The following is a 7,011-nucleotide window of genomic DNA, read 5'->3' on the forward strand; positions in this document are numbered from 1 at the left end:
TGCAGTGTGTAATTTGCCAGTGTTATTATTCTCATGCCAACCCCCAAAGACAAATAAAAGATTTATAAAGATACTGATAATAAAAGGCAATAATAATGAAAGCCAAAAAATAAAATAAAGAGGTATTCAACTTCAGTCAAAACCAACTTATGATGGGATTTTGAGGGTTTTGACTTCTAGCTGGATTTGGCCAGTGGAGAACCTTGACTAGAGACCAAAGGGCAGTAAGCAAGTAATGTTAGGAAATGTATTCTCCTGGCTCCCACCTGGTGAGGTCAGTTTGGGCTGGTGTGTCCCTTCACCAAAGGCCAGCAATCCCATAAGGCAGTTCTCTCCACACTAATTTTGTTTCTGGATTCTGGTCAACCTCTCTCTCAGTTGGGCTGCTTTTAGTCTTCGGGCCCTGCACTATCCCAAGGGGTGGACTCATTACCATTTCTTTGTATAGCCCCTTTGCAATCAACCCTTTTAGAATTACCCTACAAATGTTATACTTTCTTAGAAGATACATAGGTTAGATAGAGTGTTGGCAGTTGGGGATGTCTCCAGGTGAGAGGCCCATTGCCAATGCCAGCTGCCTCCAACCTCCTGAATAAGCTAGCCTGCATAATCAGCTATCAGGGCCCAGGCTTTCTGTCTGATGTGTAAACTGTTTGGCAGAGAGGATCTGGGAGTCCTTTCATTGGGCACAAGGAATAGACCTCCTGACTGTTTCAGGGGAACTCCCTTTCCTGGTCCACAGACACCTTTATGGTTTGGCAGCTCTGCTTAGGGTTGCAGCCAATCAGCATAGGTCCCTTGGCTATAAAATACAGGGGTCAGATTAGGGAATCTCCAAGATCCACTCCAGCACAAGAGTCTGGGATTTGGAGGACGTTTCAGAAGGTGAAGTGCCTCTCCCCAGACCACCAACTCCCTAACATTTGCAGGGTGCTGGGCAAAAGCACCAAACCCATTGCCATTGAGTAAATTGCAACTTATAGCGATCCTATAGGACAGAGTAAAACTGCCCCATAGGGTTTCTAAGGAGCACCAGGGGATCTGAACTGCTGAAACCCTGGTGGTGTAATGGTTAAGTGCTACTACTGCTAACCAAACGGTCAACCATTTGAATCCACCAGGTACTCCTTGAAAACTCTACGGGGCAGTTCTACTCTGTCGCTTAGGGCCACTGTGAGTCAGAATTGACTCGATGGCAACGGGTTAACGGGGGGGGGGAGAAGAGTTACAAATGGAGACCCATTTACTATTCGTCTAAATGTTTAGAAGTTATACATAATGGTATCAAACAATACATAAAATATGTTCTATATTTCTATCCTGAAAAGTATGCTTTCATCACAACAAAATAGAAAATGAGTGTAAAAAGCTATAGTTTTTTGGCAAAATATCAAAGTTTTATGAATTTAATTATGATTGCACATATCTGAGTATTATGTTGATTGGTTTATAATATTTGGGTGGGTGATAAAGATCTACATAAATCAAAAATAATTTTATATTAGTTTCAAAATTTATGTTATGTCTTTATTTCAGCAAAGCTACTATATTATGCTGTCATCAAAACTTTCTTCATAATTTGTATTCTAATAGGAACTAAGTGATTAAAAAATAAATGTAGTTGTAGTCCAAGTATACAGCCTTTAAATATATTTTTAAACAAAAGTAAATTTCAGTAAATGTAAAAACTCAAAAAATTAAAATAATTTTTCATAGATGTTAAGTTAGTATTCTAAATATTGAAACTCATGAGACTTAAAACATAAAATAAAACTAATGAATAGCAAACATTCAAATGAAAGTTATGTAAATAAAGCTGAAATGTCTATTCAGTTGTTTGAAAATTTAATTTAAATTTTTAGTATTAAAAAAAAACTCCCACAGTTTAAGAATTCAATGTCCATCTAGTTGCCAAGGTAAAAAATAAGTATTCCATTTCATGCATGTTACTTGTAGACCTAATATATGCAAATTTAAGACGAATAACCATTGTTTAATAATACAAGGTGCCACTCACCTACTACATACAACTGTTGTGGACACCAGGCTAATTTGCAAATACACCTTGAACCACATATTAGAACACAGAGTAGAAAGAAAATGGACACTCAGCACTACCATGACGGCAATGTTTCATCACTCACAGTCGCTGACAAATGGTTGGGCATAATAAATGGTAATGATTTTTAGTAGTAGTAGTTAGTAATAGTACTCATATTGCATTATTATTATTTTTTACTTTGTGGGTCTCTGATGATTGCTGTGCTAGGTGTTGCAGAATTCTTTGAGGGCTAAATTAAAGGCGGACTACTCAATTTCTCTTATATTCTGACCAAATTAAGTCCTTAAAAATCCAATTAGAAGAGTAAAGGGTTAACTACTGTTGTCTCATCCTCTGTCTATTTCACTTAAGAAAAGAGTTTTTTTTTTTTTTTTCATAAATCAAAGCATTTTTCTATCCTTCAGCATCTAACTGCTATGTGTTTGGCAAAATTATTTGTGATTTGGATACATTTGAGTCAAATTGTCCTCACAATGTGAACACTGAATCCTGGCTTCCAGTTTCAAGGAGAGAAATCAAGCATTGTATGCAAAGCATTTGTATGAAAACTGCAAAGAAAAACATCATACAACGCCTGATGTTTACTTATATTGTTCAGACCAAGCAAGGTTCCAAAATCAAACCAGTTGCTGCCGAGTCGATTTCAACTCGTAACGACCCTATAGGACAGAGTATAAGTGCCCCATAGGGTTTCCAAGGAGCTCCTGGTGGATTCAAACTGCTGACCTTTTGGTTAGCAGCCGAGTTCTTAACCTTTGCACCAAATAAGGTTAGGAGCATCATTAATAGAACTTTAGGAAATAACCTTTGCATTCAGTTGTCCTATATTAATTTTCACTTCACTGGCATGCCTTTTTAACTTTCTCTACTGGTTTATAAGGAGTTCATGGGTGGCTCAGGTGAGCGCTTGACTACCAGCCGTAAAGGTTGGCTGTTCAAACCCACCCAGGGGTGTCTCAGAAGATAACCCTGGTGATCTGCTTCCAGAAGGTCACAGCCTTGAAAACCCTGTGGAGCACTTCTACTCTGAACTGCACGGGCTCGCCTGGAGTCAGAATCAATTTGATGGCAGTTGGCTGGGTTTTGGTTTTTACTGGTTTATAAAACAGAAATTGGCAGGAATCACATTTTATATGTCTTTATTTTTTCAAAACGGATCTTTTAAAACCTGTGGAATTACTAATAGACCAAAATGAGTGGAGCTGATCAGGCAGTTGTGGGGTCTATTTTTGTTTGTTTTATTTTTGTGAAGAACTTGTCACAGGAACAATTTCAAGAAGGCTTCTGTCACACTGGTGCCTCTCGTTAGTTGCTTTCTTTCTCAAAGAGAAAGAAAGCCAAAAGCATTATCTTAAAGTGTTAGTGAAGTAGTAATGACATCTGGAAACAATTTGTTTTAATACTATATCAAAGACTATTTTTGACAAAAACAGCTTATCTTAAAACTGCCAGGAATATCACTTAATTTCCGCATCTGGGGGCATCTTTTATTAGTTAATGAAGGAGTTATCAGTTAAATAAAGTGGCACAACTTATAGATACAGTGATGACCATAAGGGTATTTCCAGGTGTTTTTCAATTTTTTTTTTTTCCTACTAAAGTTGACCAGAGGGGGCTAAAGGCCCCAGATTCTTCTTGGCCCTCACTAGTGAACAGTCTCGGAGAATTCCCCAAAATTCTCCCAGACATTCTGGTCTGACAACACGGGAAGACCCGTTGTCAGAAAATCATTCCCAACTGAGTGCAGGTTATCTGAGCCCTCTCTGCTCAGGTAACATTTCTAAACATCCAAAGAAATAGCCAAGTCTCTGAAAAATGCAGTAATAATCAACGTTTGAATAGGGGCAGTCCTGGTAGTCCCAATCATGACTTATTAATATTAGTAAGCATTTTTACTATCAGTAGCCAGACTCTAACATGAAATAAAACGAAGTGAAATAAAACTAAACAAAATAACCAGTGTACCTGGTTAACCTTTTGAAGAGTTTTAAAATGAAGAAAATGGACTGAATTTCAGAGTCGTTTCTAAGTACTTCATTTTCTCAGAAGAAAAAAATGACACAAAGAGGTAGTGACCGGGCCTTTGCCACAGTGTGGAACCTTGGCAAAGCCAAGGATTGCAGAGGCTTGTTGTTGTTGTTAGTTGTAGTCAAGTTGGCTTCAACTCATGGTGACCCCACATACAAAAGAACAAAACATTGCTGGGTTCTTCGCAGTCTTCACTCTCATTGGCATGTTTGAGTCCATTGTTCTGGCCATTGTATAGTGCCTTCCAGCCTAGGGGGTTCATCTTCTAGCACTGTATCGAACAATTTTTGTTGTGATCCATAGGGTTTTCATTGACTAATTTCAGATATAAATGACCAGACCTTTTCTCCTAACGTATCTTAGTCTGGAAGCTCTGCCGAAACCATCCACCATGGGTGCCCCTACTGGTATTTGGAATAATGGTGGCATAACTTCCAGCATCATAGCAATAGAAACTGACAGGCTGGTGGTCATGCAAAGGCTTGTGGGAAACAAGCATGGTAGAAAGACCGTGGGTTATGCCACCAGCCAAACTTTATTTCTAATTCCAGTTTTACCTCTTCCAAGTTTATGGTGGGGAAGTCCCTTAACACACCTGAGCCCCTGTTTCCATTTTCTCATTTTTCAGATTGATGTATAATCCCTGTTTATGGATTAAGTAAAAGAGTATATAAAGTGCCTAGCACAGAGCAGCTGTATTGTGAACTTAGATTATCTTTTTCTTCCCCCAAACGAGCATTTTCTAAACTATACACACGTATACATAATCCCATTAAGGGCATTTAATAAAGGGGAAATGTGTAGTAACATATTACAAAAAAAAAAAGTACCCTGACCTAGAAAGTCCTTTCTTTCAAAGCTATAGAGTGGCAGTGACTCATTCCTAGAGGACTCAAAAAGCAGAGGAGGACTGGAGGTGGGGGTTTCCTATCAAAGCAAAACATGTAATACTGATGGATAAAAATACACACATACATGTTTTATATACACATAGTAAGGTATCTGCATATAGGTGCAGCTGAATAAGAGGGTTCAATCATAACCCATGCTACTCTTTCTGACTTGTAAGCAGCATTAAGTAACTTCCTGTGCTCTACTGAAATGAGTTCTCTGTCTGCCCACCCTGCGCCTCACAGCCTGAGAATCTAGCTCTACGTCTCAAGTTCAGTCACTGCCTTTGTTCTAAAGGCCATTTCTGCCAACAGCTTTCTTCATCCAATTTCAGAAGAAACATTAACGTAGTCAGGGTGTCCCATTTGAGCCGCGTCTTGTTTTCCCTGGTGCAGGTATAATGCTGCCTTACATTTAAGGTCAACCTCAAAGAAACAGAAAGGTAATTTTGAGAAGCCATATAGCAAAAGAAAATTAGTACGACATTCAAACTAAAAGAAAAATACCAACATTTCAACATAGCTTACAGCTGCATTCAACTGCAATTTCTGATGTGCAGAAGGAAGTGGTGATTCATCTCAGTTCCTAGTGGTCCCCCAAAGTGCTAAATTTCAGCTTGCTTTATTCAGTCACAGACTTGAAAGGGACCTGAGAGATCTGGATTAAAAATGTAGAGCCTTGAAATGTTTTTTATTTCTTTTAGTTCTATCAGTTAGAATATATGACCCTTTATTCATCTAATGGATTTCAAACGGAAAGAACAGAAAGTTTCCTTAATTAAAAATACTTAACTTACAAACTCATATAAAATCAAGCCGTAGACACATAAGCAAGAAAGCCCTGACATCACACAAAACAAAAAGTTAATCGTGGTGAGTATATTCAGTTCCAATATTTTTAAAAACACCGATGGGGCGGGGGAGTTGTTATCCAGTGGACTCCTACTCATGGCAATCCACAGTGTGTCAGAGTAAAGCAGCTATAGGGTTTTCAATGCCGATTTTTCTGAAGCAGACCAACAGGCCTTTCTTTCAAGGTGCTTCTGGGTGGATTCAAACCTCCAACCTTTTGGTAAGCAGTCAAACGTGTTAACCGTTTGCACCACTCAGAGACTCCAACCAAAAGAAAATTGCTATGTTAAAAATGGGAAGTATAGTATAGACTTCCTGAAAGGAAGAATGTGAACAATATCTTGCGATGTATATGGTTACATGAGATAACTCTTTTCCAACCCTCTAGCCACTGCTGTGAAACCTGCAGTTCAGAGCCAGCTTTAACCATGTTCACACAGATGTAACCTAGCAGTCTTGCTTTGGGCTGTGTCAGGTCCCTCATGGGAAACCACTTGGCACTCACAATTGTGTAACTTAGAAGTGCTGGAGAGTTAGCGCCCATGAACCATGCTTGACCAATCAAGGATAGGGCTGAAGGAAATGCATCTCCATTTCATACCTAGAGAGACAGTTGTGACACACATTCATTGTGACCCTTAGAAGGTCCTGCTGGATGGAGCATTAGTTGACCATAGCAGTGACCAACAATCCTTATATTGGCTTTCCTGCCTTCTCTGCTTGACTTCTTATATTAGTTATCTATTGATATATGACAAATTATCCCAAAAATTTAGTGCCTCAAAACAGCAAATATTTATTATCTTAACAGTTTCTGTGGCCAATAATTCAGAATAGGCTTAGCTGAGTGGTTCTGGCTCAGGTCTCACACGAGGCTGCAGTCTAAATGTCAGCAGGGCTACATTCATCTGAAAGCTTGACTGGGGCTGGAGAATCCACTTCTAAACTTACTCATGTGGCTGTAAGTAGGAACATTCAATTCCTTGCTAAGTTCCTCAGTGGGGCTGCTCATGACATGACAGCTAGCTTTCCTCAGAGCGAGTGATCTAAGAGAGAGGGCCAGGGAGAGCGCAAGCAGAAAGCTGCAGTGTCTTTTTATGACCTAGTTTTGAAAAGACATACTCTTACTTCTTCTGTATTCTGTTAGTTACACCGACTAACACTGTTACAAGGTGGAAG

Source organism: Elephas maximus, chromosome 5 (genome assembly GCF_024166365.1).
Source record: "Elephas maximus indicus isolate mEleMax1 chromosome 5, mEleMax1 primary haplotype, whole genome shotgun sequence".
NCBI lineage: Eukaryota > Metazoa > Chordata > Mammalia > Proboscidea > Elephantidae > Elephas > Elephas maximus.